The sequence below is a fragment of the Megascapheus bottae genome, chromosome 9 (assembly GCF_031878675.1).
Source record: "Megascapheus bottae isolate mThoBot1 chromosome 9, mThoBot2.hap1, whole genome shotgun sequence".
NCBI classification, from domain to species: Eukaryota; Metazoa; Chordata; class Mammalia; order Rodentia; family Geomyidae; genus Megascapheus; species Megascapheus bottae.
The window spans coordinates 54,666,688-54,687,735 of NC_143517.1; positions in this window are offsets into that span (position 1 = coordinate 54,666,688).

Sequence of the window (21,048 nt, forward strand, 5' to 3'; positions counted from 1 at the left end):
TGTATGTGGTACCGAGGAATCGAACCCGGGTCTTCGTGCATGCTAGGCAAGCACTCTACCACTAGGCCAAACTCCCGGCAGTTCCTTGTTTCTTGATTGGCATTTAGCTTACTACATATAATTATCACCACTCATGTTAGTTTATTATAGCTGTGACTTTTTTATGGGAGAAAATCAACTTAAGAGAGGAAAGATTTATTTTGGTTTAATATTTCAGAGGATTTTCAAAATTCAAGGTTGTCTGTTGGTTACATTGCTTTGGATCTGAGACAAAGGCATAACACCATGGTGGAGGAGCCCTAGGGAGGAAACTGCTCACCTCATAGCAGCCAGGAAGCAGAGAGTGACAGGAAGAGGCATTGAGAAGACATATTCTTCAAAGAATCACACTCACAGACTTACTTCCTCCAGCCAAACTCCCCTTTGTATTAGCCCACACGGCACTATCTCATAAGATCAACCCATTGATGTGGTTATTGATCCTGTGATCCACCAACCTGGAATAGTGTCACCAATGGAGAACCAAGCCAATCATATTGAAGGGGATATTGTATAGTCTGATCATAACAATAATTGACACAGAAATTCCCTGACATGTAACTATCATTATTTGCTCTCATAATCATTAAGACTCAAAGAAGAGGGCATCGGCCAAAGTTTTCACAGTTCTTAAGTAGAAAGCAGATGTTGTATTCCCAGTTATTCACATCAAAATCATAGGATGCTGTATTTCTCAGTAAGGACCTGCACTGATCTAAAAATGCAGTAGTTATCACCTGATAAGTTTCAACAAGAATAACAGAAAGGATTTTACACATGTAATTAGTATGTTTTCTTGCTTATGATTATCTATGTGTTTCTTTATGGTGCAATTGGAAATTTGATTCTGTGGTATGTCATTCAAGATTCAATATAATGCTCATCACTGGAACCAAATTAAGAAACGAAGATAATAATTTATTTTTTGTCAGTTTTGGGGCTTGAACTTGGGGCCTGGGTGCTATCCTTGAGTTCTTCAGCTCAAGGCTACTGCCCTACTCCTGGAGCCACAGTTTCACTTCTGGTTTTCTAGTGGTTAATTGGAGATAAGAGTCTCATGACCTTTAGTGCTTGGGCTGGATTTGAATCGTGATCCTCAGATCTCAGGCTCCTGAGTAGCTAGGATTACAGGTGTGAGCCACCACGCCTGGCTAATTTTTTTTTTTTGCTAGTCCTGGGCTTGAGCTCAGGGCCTGAGCACTGTCCTTGGACTTTCTCAAGGATAGAGCTCTACCACTTGGGCTTCGCGCCACTTCCAAGTTTTTTCTATGTATGTGGTACCAAGGAATCAAACCCAGGTCTTTGTATATGCTAGACAAGCACTCTACCACTGGGCCAAACTTTGTTACCTGATATATCAGATATATTTGTATTTGGTTATCTGAAATTGGATAGGAAAGGGGGGAAAACAAGATGAGGGGTGGAGGTGGGGGGGGAGGGGAATGGGGACCAAGACATGTGAAAGGGTATCAATGTATGTGAATTAATGCACCTTCTACCTGGCAAATATCATGCAACCCTTCTATTAATTACAATAAAAATATATGAAAAAAATGACTACTTATCTATTGTTTTTAGTGATATGGATAGATAGAAACATATAATTTCCAACCATAGGATACCTCATATTATATATTCATATTATATATTCATATTATATTTATATATTTATATTATCAAATAAATCATAAATGATAATGTTGCCATGATGAATAATAATTTTTCATTCTTATATGATTTAATGTAGAAATGAAGAAATAAAACAAAAAATATAGGATGAAGAAAGATAACTCCAATCTCATGATGACCTCTCACCAGTGTTTCATTTTTATCTTGTATTTGTATCATTACTAAAATGTTTTCCAAAGAATGCTTATGCACATTCCAAGAACATGTCCAAGTTCCAGTGGTTCTGGAATGCTCTCCCTAAGATTTGAAGTGTTAGAGATACTCGAAATTGTAAAAATCCAGGAATATTTCTTAAATATGATGATGTGTAGAGAGGGTAAATTCTAGTTTATTTTGTTATTCCTGATTGTAATATAATGAATATCTCTCCAACTTAATTAACTGATATTGAGAACCAATTTTTTTCATATATTTTTTTGTAATTAATAGAAGGGTTACATTATATTCACCAGATGGAAGATGCATGACTTCACAAACATTGATACCCTTTCTCATGTCATGGTCCCCATTTCCCTCTCCCCTTCCCCCACTCATCTTGATTTCCCCTTTCCCTATCCAATTTCAAATAACCAATTAAGCATATATAAAATATATCAGATAACAAGGTGAAATATTGAAACAATATGAGATAACCAAGGGATAGTAAAAGAGATGAGAGATAACATAGTACATTAAGGACAACAATCACTCATTATATGGCTTTTCTTTCTATATCCTGGAGGTCCTTTCATTTAGTGTCGTCCTATATGGCCTTATGTATCTAGATTTTGTTCTATTGTAAATCTCTGCTAGGAGAGCCCAAGGTTTCTACTGATTATGACAAATGATGAAAATCATTGAGATTATGTTCCTTTGAGTCTGGCTTACTTCACTTAATATGATTTTTTCTAAGTCTTTCCATTTCCTTACAAATGGGGCAATGTCATTCTTTCTGACAGCAGCATAGAATTCCATTGTGTATAAATACCACCTCTTGTTGATCTACTCATCGACTGAGGGGCATCTGGGTTGGTTCCATATCTTTGCTATGGTAAATAGTGCTGCAATGAACATTGTTGTGCTAGTGGATTTACTATGTCATAGTTTCTGGATGGTTGGGTAAATGCCAAGTAGTGGAATTGCTGGGTCATAGGGGAGCTCTATGTTTAGTCTTTTGAGGAACTGCCATACGGCTTTCCATAGTGGTTGAACAAGTTTGCATTCCCACCAACAGTGTAGTAGTTATCCCTCCTGGCCACAACCCCACCAACATCTGTTGTTATTAGATTTCTTGGTCATGGCCATTCTATCTAGAGTGAGGTGGAATCTTAGAGTTGTTTTGATTTGCATTTCTTTTATGGCCAGAGATGTTGAGTATTTCTTCATGTGTCTATAGGCCAATTTTTATTTCTTCTTCAGAGAAGCGTCTCTTTTAAGTCTTTGGCCGATCTTTTAATGGGATGGTTGTTTCTTTAGAGATTAGTTTTGGAGTAAGAGAACCAATTTTTGTACCAAAACTTCTGCTAAAGACTAGAAATACAGCACTGATGTAAGTATGAAAAAATATAATAATACAGAAGAGGTATTTTTGAAAAGTGAACAGTCTTCAGTACATACCACTTATATGCGAACACCGCTACTCATCTTGGTGGTACCAACTCTTATTCTCTGAGAAATTCTACATATTGTCTGTGAATGAATGACAGGTATGCAAAAGAGCTTCAGAATATCAGTGAAAGGCCCATCTGTTTCTGGATCATACAAATTATCTGGAACCATCTTTGATTTTAAAATTAGAGAAGCTTCTCATAGTAGATTGAGGTCTTCACATTAAAGTCATTGTTTACACAGAGATTGCTCCAGGAAGTTAGATAAGTGTGATCTGATGGTCTACACTCAACATGACGGTAAGGCGTAAGAAATGGTATTTTCATACAGCATATAATTGCACAGCAATTACTGGTTACCAGTAGGCAAACTTCCATTAGGCAGAGTAGTCTTGTTCTCTAATCACATTGTAGGAAGTATGAATGCCAGTGAACTTCCTAGAGAGTTTTAGTTTTGGGAGTTTGTGTGTGTGTCTCTCCCTACCTAGGAGACGCAGGTTTTTTTTTCAGGGAAGAGTCTATTTGATAGGACTCTTGAGTGATTGGAAGGAGAAAATGGAGTTGACATCCAGTCCTCAAGAGGAAGAAATGGGGTTTGCTGTTAATAATACAAAGTGAGGATTGAGTGAAATGAAAAGAGGGAAATAAAACAATTAACTTTAAAAATTAAAGTAGAAATGTTGGTCATTACAATGAATTTTGATTTCATGGTAACAAAAACTTTTATTAATGTGATTTATCATTTATCTTTCAGAACAAGTAATCACCAAATTTCAAAGGATGGTGGAAATTAATACTTGGTGTCCCTCATATTTAATATCAGCATGACTGGACAGCAACTCCAGACCAGCATGTGTCCAAATTGTCTTATTCAATTTGAGGTCCAGGCTATGACATTTTTAATATTTCCAGTCATATGATATACAATGTACTTCTGCATACAATATATTCATTAGGTAACAGATAAAAGGTCACACTGTTAATTCTTCCTCACTGGAGATAGGAAATATGTTCCTCTTCTATGCTGCTATGCAAATCCAAGGTTATGTAGTAGTAAGAAGAGAATAATAACGATATAATGTATTGAATGTGACATCCTAAACCTAGGCAGTTCCACTAATCTATTTCTGTTAATTCTTTGCTTATCATATTGCTATGAGAAATAGAAAGTAGAAGCAAGACTACTTAAGTTAAATGTATGACATTTCTAATGGAAACTGTAGGGTGTATACTAGGAGAAATGTACAAATATGGCTTTGTCTTCATTGTATAGATGGATGACCTCAGAGCCATCAGGCATGAGCTGTCTGATGATGGTTCTTCTAGACATTCCCAATCATTTCTTCTTTTGGTGGTTACTGTCCACAGCGGTGAAAGAGAATGTCCATTTATGTGATCACCAATGAAAATGAGTTTCAGTAGAAAGAGGCATTGCTACCACAAATGAGTAAGTGTGATTCATAGAGGAAAAGTTTGGTAAGCTTTCTCTTTGTAATGGATCAACACTAATCATTGTAACCATGTTTTTTTAGATGATGTTTCCCATAAGGTAAGATAGAAAAAATATTGTTCCATAGTGGAATTCTAGAAAGATACTAGACTGTGGGTGCTAATGGTACTATTCATCAAAATATTTTGCTTTTTGGGGGCAATTCTAGAAATTTATACATAGGTAGGTCCTTGCACATGCTAAGCAATTGCTCTGCCACTGAACTACATCCTCAGGCCCTTAACTTATAGTCAACTGTGGTTTTCAAAATAACAAAAATGGTGGGAATCAGTAATTGACACAATTAAATATTTACTGTTAATTTTTAAAATTAATCACCACAATGTTTGAAAAGCTTTTTACAGAATCATGGCATTATTAAAGGCTGATACAATAATGAGGACAAAATATCAAGGCCTTAATCTTCTTCACCATCATCATCATCATCATCATCATCATCATCATCATCATTATCATTACCATCATCATCATCATCATCATTTGGTAACTGCTGATTCCTGTGGTTTTCTTTTTTTTTTAAATTTTTTTGCCAGTCCTGGGCTTGAACTCAGGGCCTAAGCACTGTTTTGGGGCTTTCTCAAGGCTAGAGTTCTACCATTTTGGCCTCGGCACCACTTCCGGCTTTTTTCTATGTATATGGTACAGAAGAATCGAATCCTGATCTTCACGCATGTCAGGCAAGCACTCTACCACTAGGCCAAACTCCTGGGCATCCTGTGGTTTTCTTTAGGAAGGAAACCTCCCTGTCTTCCCTTCTTTATTTACTCTTGGGAATGATGGGATGTTTATTGTAACTGTCCAAACCATATTTTTAAAACACAGAACTGGAAATAGAGAGAGACAGTGCAAAACTCAAAAGTGTAGCCCAAACTACTTTCCAGCAAAGTAACCAAACTTGCTCCTTCCTGACTCACGTAAACCTCATTAGATATACCATTAAGTTTGGGTGGGTTTTTGTTTGTTTTGCTTCTGTTGCTGTTTATTTCCCAGGTGAACTACCCGTTGCTTCCCTACATAAATTAATAATTAATAATTGTAATCTTCAATGTTCAATCAGCACAGTGACAATATCCCACCCTACAGGTATCCTGAGCTGGTAATAATAGTGAACCATTTTGCCTTAACCATTTCTGGAAAAGAAAATGTTATTACTCAAACACAGGAGTAGTTAATCACAGGAGCTGTGTATTTCTCTCAGTTGTTCACTTATTTATTCATCATTTTGTCACTGGGATGTTGGCTCTTATCCCAAGGTACTGAAATTGCCTCTGAGATGGTGCAATGACGAGTGCTGATGGCCTGAACAGGCATTTTGAACACTTCTGTGCATCTGTATTAAACCAATTTATGCATTATCTTGCAAAAAATTGTCTTTTAGCTCTGGAGAAACTAAGAATCCATGGAACATTCCTCAGTGTAATAAAGGCTGTGTATGACAAACCCACAGCTAGCATTATACTTAATGGCAAAAGCTAAAGCCATTTCCTCTAAAATCAGGAAGAAGACAAGGATGCCCATTCTTTCCACTCCTCTTTAACATAGTATCAGAATTCCTAGCCAATGCAGTAAGGCAAGAAGCAAGCATAAAGGGGATCCAAATAGGGAAAGAGGAAGTGAAACTTTCCCTCTTTGCAGATGACATGATTCTGTATTTAAAGAACCCTATAGACTCCACTCCCAAGCTCCTTGAGCTGATTCAAAACTTTGGCAAGTTAGCAGGATATAAAATGAACCCTCAAAAATCAACTGCCTTCCTATATGCCAACTAGGAGAGGAATGAGGCAACAGTCAGGAAAGCAACTCCTTTCGCAATAGCTTCAAAGAAAATAAAGTACCTAGGAATTAACTTAACTAAGAATGCAAAGGACCTTTTAGAAGAAAACTTTAAAACTCTGAAAAAGGAAATTAAAGCAGAACTGAGGAAATGGAAAAACCTCCCATGCTCCTGGATTGGAAGAATCAACATCGTGAAAATGGCAATCTTGCCAAAGGCTATCTACAAATTCAATGCAATACCCATCAATATCCCAATGTCATTCTTTAAAGAAATAGAAGAGACAATCCAAACTTTCATAGGTAACAATAAAAGACCCCATATAGCAAAAACACTTCTTAGCAGAAAGAACAGCGCAGGAGGAATTTCAATTCCAAACTTTAGACTCTATCACAGAGCTGTAGTGACCGAAACAGCTTGGTACTGCCACAAGAAGAGGCCTGAAAACCACTGGAATAGAACTGAGGACCCAGATATTAACCCACAGACCTATGGTCACCTAATCTTTGGCAAAAAATAGAATGGAAGAAAGACAGCCTCTTCAACAAGTGGTGCTGGCAGAACTGGTTAAGCACCTGCAGAAAACTAAAATTGGATCCTTCTTTGTCACCCTGCACTAGGATTAACTTCAAATGGATCAAAGACCTCATAGTAAAAGCCGATACACTGAAAACTTTACAAGAAGGAATAGGAGATACACTAGGTCTTCTTGGCACAGGTCAAAACTTCCTTAATAAGGACCCAGAAACACAACAAATCAGAGAAAGTCTAGATAAAGTGGGACTGCATTAAACTGCAGAGCTTCTATATGCCAAAGGACATAGATAGCAAATTAACTAGAAAGCATACAGAGTGGGAGAAGATCTTCACTAAGGATACAACAGACAAAGTCCTCATATCTAAAATACATCAACAGCTCAAAAAATTGCATCACTCCCAAACTAATCTCCAAAGAAACAACCATCCCATTAAAAGATGGGCCAAAGACTTAAAGAGAGTCTTCTCTGAAGAAGAAATAAGAATGGCCTATAGACACATGAAGAAATACTCCATGTCTCTGGCCATAAAAGAAATGCAAAGCAAAACAATTCTAAGATTCCACCTCACTCCAGTTAGAATGGCCAGGATCAAGAAATCTAATAAGAACAGATGCTGGTGGGGATATGGCTAGGAGGGATCACTACTACACTGTTGGTGGGAGTGCAAACTCATCCAACCGCTATGGAAAGCTGTATGGTAGTTCCTTAAAAGATTAAACATAGAGCTCCCCTATGACCCAGAAATTCCACTACTTGGTATTTACCCAATTGTCCAGAAACAAGGGCATACTAAATCCACTAGCACAAGGATGTTCATTGCAGCACTATTTACCATAGCAAAGATAGGGAACCAACCTAGATGTCTCTCAGTCGATGAGTGGATCAACAAGATGTGGTATTTGTACACAATGGAATTCTATGGTGCTGTCAGAAAGAATGACATCGCCCCATTTGTTAGGAAATGGAAAGAGTTAGAAAAAATCATATTAAGTGAAGTAATCCAGACTCAAAGGAACATAGGCTCAATGGTTTCCCTTATTTGTCATAGTCAGTAGAAACCTTGGGCTCTACTAGCAGAGATTTACAATAGAGCAAAACCTAGACACATAAGGCCCATAGGATGATGCTAAATGAAAGGACCTCCAGGACAGATAACAAAAACCATGTAATGAGTGATTGTTGTCCTTAATGTACTATGTTATCTCTCATCTCTTTTAGTATCCCATGGTTATCTGATATCCTGTATATATGCTTATTTTTTTATTTGAAATAGGATAGGGAAGGAGGGAAAACAAGATGAGAGGTGGGGTGGGGGAAGGGAAATGGGGACCAAGACATGAGAAAGGGTATCAATGTTTGTGAAGTAATGTACCTTCTATCTGGCAAATATAATGTAACCCTTCTATTAATTACAATAAAATATATTTAAAATTGTCTTTTAGAAACTAGCCATGATAACTTTCTCTTTCCTCTTTAAATAATCTAATTAGAGCCTTTCAAGTCCACACTCACAAGAAGTACCTTAGCATGATTTCATATCTTTCAGTCAACTGCACCAACTGTGTGACACTGGGTAATTCATTACAATAAAGTCCTTTCTATCCTACTTTGTCTCTTGCAGTTACATCTTTTATCAGCATTCAAGTTACACACCTTGAAGGTATTGCCAGATTGAGGTTGGAGGGGAAGAGAAGAAGGCAATTTGTTCTTGTTAATTTTTTAGTAGCATGAATTAATTGTTCAAAGCGTGGACACCTGCACCACCTTTGGCAGTTAGTTCATATCTGTGATTTCTTTTAACCCCACAGCATTTCTGGAGCACTGCTGGAGGCCCACCCTTTTCTGGTAAATTGTAGGATGAAAACATTTCTTATTTTCAGTGCCAGATTATTTGACATCAGAGCTCCAGTTGCCTTGTATTAGTCAATGGGACCTATCTGGGAGATCCTAGAAGTGTCCCGCCTATTGTCACAAGCCCCTAGTGGATTTGCTCTGACAGCCTCCATGTGGGCTCCAATGAAGGGCTGGCTTGCCAGAGGATTGCAAATATCAGCCTTGGGTGGAGCCCATATCCTCCAGATGTAGTTGCTTTCATAATTTCAATGTGAATTCGAGGATCTACCCTCCTCTCTGACGGAGATAACAAGTGTCTCATAATCAGAACAATGTGATTACTTGAATGAGCATATCTCCAAGCAGCTTTTTCCTTCAGTTTACTCTGTGACTTATAGGAATTATAAGTCCGAGCTTCTCTTCTCTTTAGTTAATGTGAGGTTCTAAGGCTATGTCTGAGCACTTATTCCTTTTGCTAAGTCAAGGATTTCTGCCTCCACCATCCATATATCTCCCTGAGAACCAATTTAGTCATTGAATGGACAAAAGAAGAAAGAAAAAAAAAACTTTTACAAGGAAGTAGCTTATCAAATGACTAAATGTTTGTCTAGGCAGAACTTCCTCTTTCTGCAAGCTTAGGCTTAGTGGTAGTGGGAAGCATTTCAAATGGATTCCTGTGGTCATTTTTCCATTTTTTAATCAATGGGTCACCCAGTGTGCATGAGAAATAACCAGACAATTTAACTTTTCTCTGCATTACTTAAGTGTTCTCTTCATAAAGCATATTTCCTACCCAAATGGAAAAAGTCAAAATATGATGGATGAGAAAACATAAAATATAATAAAATCATTGTTTATTTGCTGTTGATCATTCTATTGGATTTAGTGGAAAACTTGAATAAGAAAATTAGAGTAATCACCTTCAGTTGCTTCTTTACTTTTAATGCTTTTATTACCCTTGAAATATGATTTATAAAACCTCCAAATAATATCTAGAAAACATTATCAGTATTTGCAGTATGCATTGATACCTCCAATTTATTTAATGAAAAGTATTTTAAATGTATTCGTGGCTTTGAACCCAAAAGGATATCTGGTTATATAATTTTATAACGTGTGTGTGTGTGTGTGTGTGTGTGTGTGTGTGTGTGTGAATTATTTACTTTTCCAAAGGCAAGCTCAAGGCTAGCGCTCCATCATTTGAACCATAGCCCATTTCTACTTTTTGTTTTTTTGTGCGTCATGGTCTTGAACTTGACCTAGGCACTGTCCCTGAGTTCTTCAGCTCAATACTGGTCTACCCATGAGCCAAGCCCCACTTCCCATTTTCTAGAAGTTAATTGGAGATAAGAGTCTCAGGTTCTTTTGTGCCTGGTCTGGCTTTGAATCTTGATCCTCAGATCTCAGCCTCCTGAGTAGCTAGGATTACAGGCATGAGCCACCATGCCTACCCATTTCTACATTTGAGAGCTGAGTCTCACAGACTTTCCTGCTGGGTTGGTTCTGAACCTGATCCTCAGAACTCAGCCTGCTGAGTAGCTGGGACTACAGGTGTAAGCTACCAATGCGTGGCCAATACATTTATTTCAGCTCTGCTTCTGTTGCTCACAAAGATTCAATGTTCCTCTTTTTATATGAACCAGTTGATTTTATTGTTTTCCCTAAACAAACACACTAGGTGTATTTGATTGAATAATCCACTAGTACCCCATCCTGTTTTGCTTTGAATCTCAAATTTAAGTGAGCTGCAGTTAGATACCCCCTAGAAGTGTGAAGCAAAATACAGGGGACCATAAGCATAGCTATACTTGAATTAGGGAACGATCTGTGCCTTCTATAACTTATCTGAAGTATTTTATTACTATGAAAATTATCCTCAGAGCTGGGGATGTAAGAAAGTGGTGGAGGATATGTTTAGCATGTATAATTCTTGTCTTTGATCCTCAGTAACACATAAACAGGAAAAAATAAATAAAGTAACTCTTATAAAGAACTTTTCATGTGTTCATTGCAGCACTATTTACCATAGCAAAGATTTGGAACCAACCCAGATGCTCCTTAGTTGATGAATGGATCAACAAGAGGTGGTATTTTTATACAAAGGAATTCTGTGCTGTTGTCAGAAAGAATGGCATGGCCCCATTTGTAAGGAAATGGAAAGACTTAGAAAAAAATCATATTAAGTGAAGTAAGCCAGACTCAAAGGAACTTAGGCTCAATGGTTTCTCTCATTTGTCATAATCAGTGGAAACCTTGGGCTCTCTTAGCAGAGATTTGCAATAGAGCAAAACCTAGATACATAAGGCCATATAGGATGACGCTAAATGAAAGGACCTCTAGGATATAGAAACAAAAGCCATGTAATGAGTGATTGCTGTCCTTAATGTACTATGTTATCTCTCATCTCTTTTTCTGTCCCTTGGTTATCTCATATTGTTACAGTATTTTACCTTGTTATCTGATATATTGTATATATGGTTATTTGATTATTTGAAATAGGATAGGGAAGGGTGGAAATCAAGATGAGAGGCGGGGGTGAGGGGGAGGGAAATAAGGAGGACCAAAACAGTAGAAAGGGTATCAATGTTTGTGAAGTAATGCACCTTCTATCTGGCAAATATAATGTAACCCTTCTATTAATTACAATAAAATATATTTTAAAAATTTAAAAGAACCTTTCATTACATGAGGAAAATTATAATAATAGAAAGCTTTATGAAGCATCATATGAAAGTAGATGTGACCAGGGATATATTCGCATTTCTAGCCAGCTTACATCTGGACAAACTCAAAAGAACAGAATAAAACTAGAGAAAAATGTGTCCCAGTGACAACAATACATTGTTTTATAGACGGGTTTCTGATTCACATGTGATACTGTTTTGATAGTTTAATAATATTAACAGTTGAACAATGGAAAGAAAAACATACAAAGCAAGTAGAGTTTACATGTATTGTCTCCTAAAGCAAAAATTCCATGCTAAGTATCAAGGAATTCTCTCCTCACAGAGAAAAGTGGACCATTCACAGACAACAAGGAATCTTGTGTCCTTGAATTTATCTTCTATTATTTCTACCACTCCCTTTTACTAAGCTTCCCCTTAAAGTCAAGTAGACACAGCTCTGCTTTCAGCTCTGTTTTGTTTCATTCCTATCTATATATGAGAAGAGCTCTCTTACTGGAAGGAGATTTCCAGCATCCTATGGCTGTCCTTCACATCCTCACAGTCTCATCTTGAGTTTCTTTTGAGGCATAGCCTATTTATTCTGTGAGGATAGAATATTTAAAGATAGCTTTGTATCCTTGTTCCTGTTGGTTGGCAGATGCCTCTGAAAAAGAGACAGAAAAGCCCATCCACTCTTGGACCCTAAGCTAACCATTCATGTATTGAAGTCACTGGAAGCTGATGTCATGATAGCATCCATTCATATTGGCAGACAAGGAACTCTGTATGTACTACAGAAGACTGGGGTGATTTTTAACCAGCCATTCCTCACTTAGAAGACTCTGATTGTAGGGCTTTGATTGGCTGGGTTTTGATACATTCGGAAGGGGTTGTGAGATGGTCTGAGCTGGTACAATAGTTCCAGAGGTGAGCCTCACTTCTTTTTCAATATTATAAGTAGATCTCCGAACACAAAATTCAGAATTCCGTAGCCAAATCATGTGAACTATTTTGGAAGTAAGCCACAATTAAAAAAAGATACAACTACCAATCTGACAAATTCCATTATGATACTTTTTAAGTCTCTGTGGTCAATACTTCCAAACACATCTATATCTCATGTGAAAACCAATTTTAACGTGATCAAAAATTTTTCAAAAAGTGAGTATTGGCCAGTTTTGTGCCTCAAGATTAAAAAAATACAGTGTTGTCATAGAGAAAGATGCTGGTTGTAGAAATGTTACTTTCATTGACTTAATGATGGGGATAAAATTCCTTTTCTTTCAGAACATAAAATTCCAATTCTAAGTGGTTGTGTTTTTGTATACCACAAAGACTCTTGGATATTAATTATTCACTGATTTATAAAAATATCTATGATCTGTAGACTATCTAAAGAAATAACAGAAGCCTGGAATCTCATTAAGATTTTCATTAAAAAAAGTTTCCTTTTTTCTGAAGGAAATTTTTCAAAGTCCAATTTATTAAATCTGTCACCAACAAAGTACTCATTAGACAACACATTCAAGCCAAATTATGACCAGCTTTGACAAGCACCTTTTTGATAAATTCTTCTCTCAAACAATCAAGAATTTTTAACTTAAATTATCTAAATACTTTCTCATCTATTGCTTGTTACCTAACTAGAGTTGGAATGTAATTTCTGAGGTGATGTTTATGAATTAAACACCATGAGTGCTTGTTTAATTTTATTTTCCTCAGAAATGAATTTTTTTCTTGCTCAAAAGAAGGTCATTTTGTGGCTAACAGATAATTAGATAGAGCTAAGTGACTCTGGACAATCACTTTATCTGTTTACAGCTACTGTGATTTTTGTATGTCCATCCCCATGTTTCTAAAACTATTTGAAAGCTATTTTTTATTAAAGAATTTATTAACATTGATTTTTACATCATATTTCAAATGACATGTTTAACAAACAAGTATTCAAGAAGGGAATCTCTATATACAACTACTGGCACTTAGTTAAAAACTATTAAAAAAAAAAAGAATCTCAAACAGTTTGGAAAACATTTGAAGGAAATAATCTAGCATCCAGCTATGAATTATCTCTGTAGATTCAGTGTTTTAAGATTCTAGATTAAGATTAGAAATGTATATAAATTTAGGCATATAGAATTGATTGTTGGCTTTTAAGTCCTTCAGATAAAACTTAGGAAGAGAATGGGTCTAGGGGAAAATATATCTCTGTAGGAATAGCTTGGTAAGAAAATGTATTTTAGAATATTCAGCCCAAGGGCAGGGAGTTTGGCTTAGTGGTAAGAGTGCTTGTCTAACATTCACTAAGACCAGGGTTTGATTCCTAGGTACCATATTAATAGAAAAAAGCCAGAAGTGGTGCTGTGGCTCAAGTGGTAGATCTCTAGCCTTGAGAAAAACCAAGAACAATGCTTAGGCCCTGAGTTCAGTCTGCATAACTGACAAAAGAAAAAAAGAATATTCAGCCCAAATGGGGCTAGAATTGAAAAATAAGTATTACTTTTTCATTTTTATTAAAGAATTTATTAACATTGATGTTTACATCATATTTCAAATGACAAGATTAACAAACAAGTGTTCAAGAAGGGAATCTCTATATACAATCACTGGGACTTAGTTTTTAGAACTTAATCCAAATTAGGCTAAGGGTTTTATGTCCTAGAAATGTATTAATTTATGAAATAAAACATTATGTCTATAGAGTCATAGGTTTTTCTGTCTATATATTTATGTTTATATTTCCATAACCATGTCCATAGCTTTGGGTATGCAAATATTGAGTCCTTGCACTTGTACTCTTTGGATTTAATAGCCACATATTAAGAATACCATGAGCCTTTTGTTCCTTAGGTCTTGACTTGTTTCACTCAACATGATTCACTCTAGATTCATCCATTTCCCTATGAATGCCATTATTTTATCTTGTCTGTTGGCTATGTAGAATTCCATTATATACATATATATATATATATATATATATCACATTTTCTGTATCCATTCATCTGCAGTCGGGCATCTGGATTGTTTCCATCGCCTGGCTATTGTGAATAATGCAGAGATGAACATAGCTGAGCAGGTGTCCTTATCATATCTTGGGTTATGATGTTCAGGGTAGATTCCCAGAAGTGGTATGGTGGGATCATAGGGAAGGTCTATTTTCAGTTCTTTAAGAAACCTCCACACTGCTTTCCAGAGTGGCTGAACTAGTTTACATTCCCACCAGCAGTGTAGTAGGGTTCCTTTTTCTCCACAACCCTGCCAGCAACTGTCATTGTCTGAGTTCAAAATCTTGGCCATTTTTGTTGGGGTAAGGTGGTATCTTAGGGTTGTTTTATTTGCATTTCCTTTATGACCATAGATGATGAACATTTTTCTCATATGCTTTTCTGCTATTTTAATCTCTTCTTCTGATAAGTCTCTCTTTAGTTCTCTTGCCCATTTAGTGAATGGTTTGTTGGATTTGGGGGGGATTAGTTTCTTGAGTTCCCTGTAGATACTGGATATTTAGCATTTGTCAGATGTATTATTGGTGTATTACTTTTAAAAAGTTAATATAGCTTCGTGAAAAAGAATATGAACAAGTCACAGCAATGTTAAGATAATATGAGAAATGTAGGACATATCTATATCTGACTTTTTCAGGTATTCACATGTTCTCAGATCTACATTCTCTTCAGTCTAATAATGATTCTTAATCCAACCACTTTCCAGTTTAAGCATCTATAATAACTAAAGCAAGTACATCATCTATAATGGTTCTATCATGTAGAACTTGTCATTCCTATGAACTAGATAGGGGACTCTCCCACTAACCTGAACTTAATATTCTTTTGACTAGTCAGCACAGGCTCTAGATAGCAGTGAAGATGAGCTGGTATAACTCTCATTTTAATATCACATTTTCGAAATCCATAACTCCATTCATCCATGTAATTTTCTTCCTCTTAATTTCTGGCGTATTGTCAGCTTTTTCTGTTCTAACTTGCATCCTAAACTGCAACTGCTTTCTATTTAACATCCACATTTAAGCCTTGCCTCTTTATTATGGATAAAAGAGATCATGGAAATTAATTGTGTAACTTGGTGCATGTTGTAAACAGAGTAATACCTGCCTCACAGAAATGTCCACGTCCTCTTATCTTTAAACTCTAAATATCCTACAATACATGGCAAAACTTTTACAGGTTATGCACCTCAAAATAAGACCGTAAATAAATCTTGAGTATTCAATCACACTTCTCTTAAAAACCCAGAAATGTCTCTGATGAGTAAGAAATTTATAGCAGGAAAGTCAGAGAGATGCCCAATATGAGTAGAATTTGGGACACTGTTTCTGGCTTTGATGTGTGAAAGTCCATATGCAGGAAGACAGGTAAATCCCTAAAGGCTAAGATTCCCTTAAGGTAATAATCAGCTGGAAAGTGTGGTGCACAGCCCTAGAACCTCAAGTGAACAGAATCTGCAGGCAACATGGATACATTTGGAAGCAGAACCTTTCTAGAGCCTTGTATTAGTCAGCCTTTTACTGCTGTAACAAATACTTGTGATTGCTCACCTCAAGAAGAAGAGGAAGATCTGTTTTTGACTAATAGCTTTGGAAGTTTCGATCCATGGTGAGTTGGCTCTGATGCTTTGGGGCCTGCGTTGAAGCAATCCACATGGCAGGAAGTAGTCCAGGAAAGAAACTACTGACCTCATGGAGGCCAGGAAACAAAGGGAGAGGCAAGGGCTAGAGTTCTAATATCCTTTTCAAAATCAGAACCTCTGTGACAACCTAACTACTGATCATTATTCCCCACCTCCTGAAAGCTCCACTACTCATTAGTCCTAAGAAGCAGCAGAAGCCAGAAGCCATATTTTATATACACGGGGCTTTTGAGGACATTCATCCAAGTCATACCAAGCTCCTACTTGGGTCCCGAAAGACTTACTGACACCCAGGGCAGAGAAACCAGTGGAGTAAACTTGCTCTTCTGATGTACAGAAATCTGAGATAATAAATTTCTCTCATTTTTAGTATTTAGTGATAAAAATAACATTAACAATGGAAAATTAATACAATATAGTTCAGGACCAAAAAAGAAAGAAAGAAATAGGAAAAGTATGAATTAAAAGAAGAAGAAACCATAACAATTCAAATAATGGTTATGTTTGGAATGAAAATTGTTTATGATGATGCCATATATGGCTCTGGTTTAGGTTCTATTTTGTTAAAAAATTGTGTAATTATTCATGAAGTTGGGTACTGCACTACAGAGGCTTTATTTCTTTTTTTTGTTATTTTCTTTTTTTATTGTGATTAATAGAAGGGTTACATTATATTCACCAGATAGAAAGTGCATAACTTCACAAACATTGATACCCTTTCTTATGACATGGTCCCCATTCCCCCCCCACTTATCTTGATTTCCCTCCTTCCCTATCCAATTTCAAATAACCAATTAAGCACATATAAAATATATCAGATAACAAGGTGAAATATTGTAACAATATGAGATAACCAAGGATGGCAAAAGAGATGAGAGCTAACATAGTACATTAAGGAAATCAGTCACTCATTATATGGCTTTTGTTTCCTTCTCCTGGAGGTCCTTACATTTAGTGTCATATTATTTGGCCTAATGTCTCTAGATTTTGTTCTATTGTAAATCTCTGCTAGGAGAGCCCAAGGTTTCTACTGATTATGACAAATGATGAAAACCATTGAGCCTAAGTTCCTTTGAGTCTGGCTTACTTCACTTAATATGATTTTTTCTAGGTCTTTCCATTTCCTTAAAAATGGGGCGATGTCATTCTTTCTGACAGCAGCATAGAATTCCATTGTGTATAAATACCACATCTTGTTGATCCACTCATCAACTGAGGGACATCTGGGTTGATTTCATATCTTTGCTCTGGTAAATAGTGCTGCAATGAACATCATTGTGCTAGTGGATTTAGTATGCCCTTGTTTCTGGACGATTGGGTAAATTCCAAGTAGTGGAATTGCTGGGTCATAGGTGAGCTCTATGTTTAGTCTTTTGAGGAACTGCCATACTGCTTTCCATAGTGGTTGAACTAGTTTGCATTCCCACCAGCAGTGTAGTAATGATCCCTCCTGTCCACATCCCCTCCAGCATCTGTTATTATTCGTTTTCCTGATCCTGGCCATTCTAACTGGAGTGAGATAGAATCTTAGAGTTGTTTGCTTTGCATTTCTTTTATGGCCAGAGACGTCAAGTATTTCTTCATGTGTCTATAGGCCATTCTTATTTCTTCTTCAGAGAAGACTCTCTTTAAGTCTTTGACCCATCTTTTAATGGGATGGTTGTTACTTTGGAGATTAATTTTGGAGTGATTCAAATTTTGGAGCTGTTGATATATTTTAGATATGAGGCCTTTGTCCATTGTATGGTTGGTGAAGATCTTCTCCCATTCTGTAGGCTTCCTAATTAATTTACTAGCTATATCCTTTGCCATACAGAAGCTCCGCAGTTTAATGCAGTCCCACTTATCCAGCCTTTCTCTGATTTGTTGTGTTTCTTGGTCCTTATTGAGAAAGTTTTGACCTGTGCCAAGGAGGCCTAGTGTGTCTCCTATTCCTTCTTGTAAAGTTTTCAGTGTATCGGCTTTTATAGAGGCTTTATTTCTTATAAGGTTCAAGTCAATAATTAAGCTAGAGTCATAATTGTGGTAAGATAATGAAAAGAGTTAAGAAATAGCTGATATAAAACCACATTAGTAATCATAAATCTCTCCAGTAAATACCTAGTATTAGGATAAGAAATAAACCTTCTGTGACTAAATAATTGTTTTTGAAATCCTTTCTTTTCTCTCATTTCTTTTCAGAAATGTAGGAAAAAAGAGAAAAATAAGTGTCATTATATATTAGAAGAAATAAAGCCATGGATAGATTTCATAAGCATCTTTGTTGGGTGCTCATAGACTAAAAAGAGAATGCCTAGACCGTGCTATGCATTATGACAATGTGGTGAAGATATTAATTATCTATGTGGAAAAGGATTAATTGAACAGGAGCTTAGTAATTTGCAAATGATGGTAGCATATGATCAAGAAATTGGATTGCATTTTTTTCTTTACTTGCTCTTCTATGCTCTACACGTGTTTATTTGCAAAGGATGCTCATATTCATTTTGAGTCATATCCACTGTTTTACTTTGAGTTATCTCCTTTGGATCTGTATCTATTCTTTCCTCAGCTCAACACCAACAAAAATAGCATAATAGAAGTTATTGAAACTTGGAGGCAATCACCAGTCACTGAACCAGAACCTAAGAAATTAGCCATGTGTCACAGAAATCAAAAGAGCATATGAACTGCTACAGAGTAGCAACTTAAAATGGTCCAACTTTAGAATAAAGAAATCTCTATGACTAAGTTCTTGAAATTCTTCCTATATGTAAATATTATCATAGTAAATAGGAATCTCTAGGCCCTTTAGCAGGGTCCTTGATTTGACAAGGATTTCCTCAAGAGACATGACTGTGCTGAAGCAAAGACTGTCTTTCTAAGACTGGTAACACCCCCTGGTTCTCACAGAAAAACCATGTTGTAACCACGAATTGCCTCCTTTGGAAATTCCCATTCATTTACCCCCATTTCCTTCAGAGCCCATTCATTCTATCACTTCACCTCGATGGCTCACCTCTGAATGAATGGCCTATACCACAGGTGAGTTTTCATTCAGAAAAACTGAAAAGTATAATAACCTGAAAGAAAACTATTTTTGTGACTGGAAGACAAATCTTTGTTTTGGGAATCTTCAATTTTTTTCTTCTCAAATCTCATCAGATATGTTGGTAAAATAGAATATAAGCCTCGTTTTTTTCCCTATCATAGTCTGACGAAGCAGTATAAAAGCAATGCCTTTCTTTTTGCAGGGGGGATGAAGTTTGTTTCATATTAATTTCTGATTCATCAACTTGTTTGCTTTGTGTGGAGATGCACAGTGACTGTGTTTAAAAATAATATCATCACTGTGATTGCTGACAGTCAAAGTGCTGAGTGCATGCACAACTCCTTGGTAAGACTTTCCCTTTACATATACCAAATTAGAGATGTTCAGTCAAAACACTGTCATGTCGGTGTCACCATGATAGCTTCTTATTTGACTACATAATCAATTTGACACAAATTGTGTGTTTTTTTTCTTCAGTTTTAACGGTCAACTTTTTTTTTCCATTTTCAGTAATGGGTATTAAATTAGCACCTAATTGAAGCTAGGTAAGTCCTTTACTGCTGAGCTACCACCCCAGACCCTCTTTTCTGGCAGGGAGGGTATAGGGGAATATTTGGTGTAACTTTTGCTTAACTAGCCAGATATTTCTACAGTCATCATGAAAAGCTGTTAAACCAGACTGCGTCATACATCCATCTGTCTTTCCTCGTTTGTGAATTCTTTGTTTTTGTTGGTGTTTGTTTTAGTATAGTATCAAGGTTTGAACTCAAGACAGTAATTTCTCCCAACTTTCTTGCTGATGATGAACACAGTATTACTGGAACTACACTTCCAGTTCAGATTTTCACTAGAAGAAGTGGAATTTCCCAGATTTTCCCATCCAGGCTGGCTTTGAACCTTGATCTCTCAGGTCTCAATCTTCTGAGTAGCTAGGATTATAGGCATCAGCTACTGGTGCTTTTCGAAATAGAAAACAAGACCATATGCATGTACATGTGCATGTAAAATATTCTTATTTCTCTTATATAAGAGTGACATAGTTCCTTTTTTTGCTAGCGCTGGAGCTGGAACTCAGAGTCTGGGCACAGTCTTTGAGCACATTTTTTTTTCCCTCAAGACTAGCTCTCTGACACTTTGAGCCACAGCACCATTTCTGGCTTTTTCTGTGTATGTAGTACCTAAGAATCAATCCCAGGGCTTCCTGCATACTAGGCAGGCATGAGAATATGTTTATTCCTTACTGCTTTAACAAATGTTTCATCTTCAAACTTCTGAGTGCACTGCTAATGTGCAACTGAATTTCTTTTAAAAATAAGTTTGACAATTTTCTAAAACTTGTAGGTAGTTTGCAAGTTTTCCTGTGAGATATCTGTTCATAGGTTTTTCCCACTTTGTTAGTTTTTTTCCCCATCCTGATTTTGTTCTTCACATAGCAGAGAAAAAAACTATTTATGATATAAATTACACATACTTTTACTCACAAAAACTTAGGGGCGGGCATTTTTATTAAGATCACATTACACTGAATAAGTAACATTGGGATAACAGTCATCTTTATTTAAGGGGCCATCCTACACATATTCAAGTTTTTTTCTATTTATTCAGTTTACCTCTACATGTATGTATGTATGTATGTATCTAGCTATCTATCCATGTATGTGTGTATTTTTGGTGTCTGTCCTAGAACTTGAACTCAGAGCCTGGGCTCTGTCCCTGAGACTTTTGAGCTCAAGG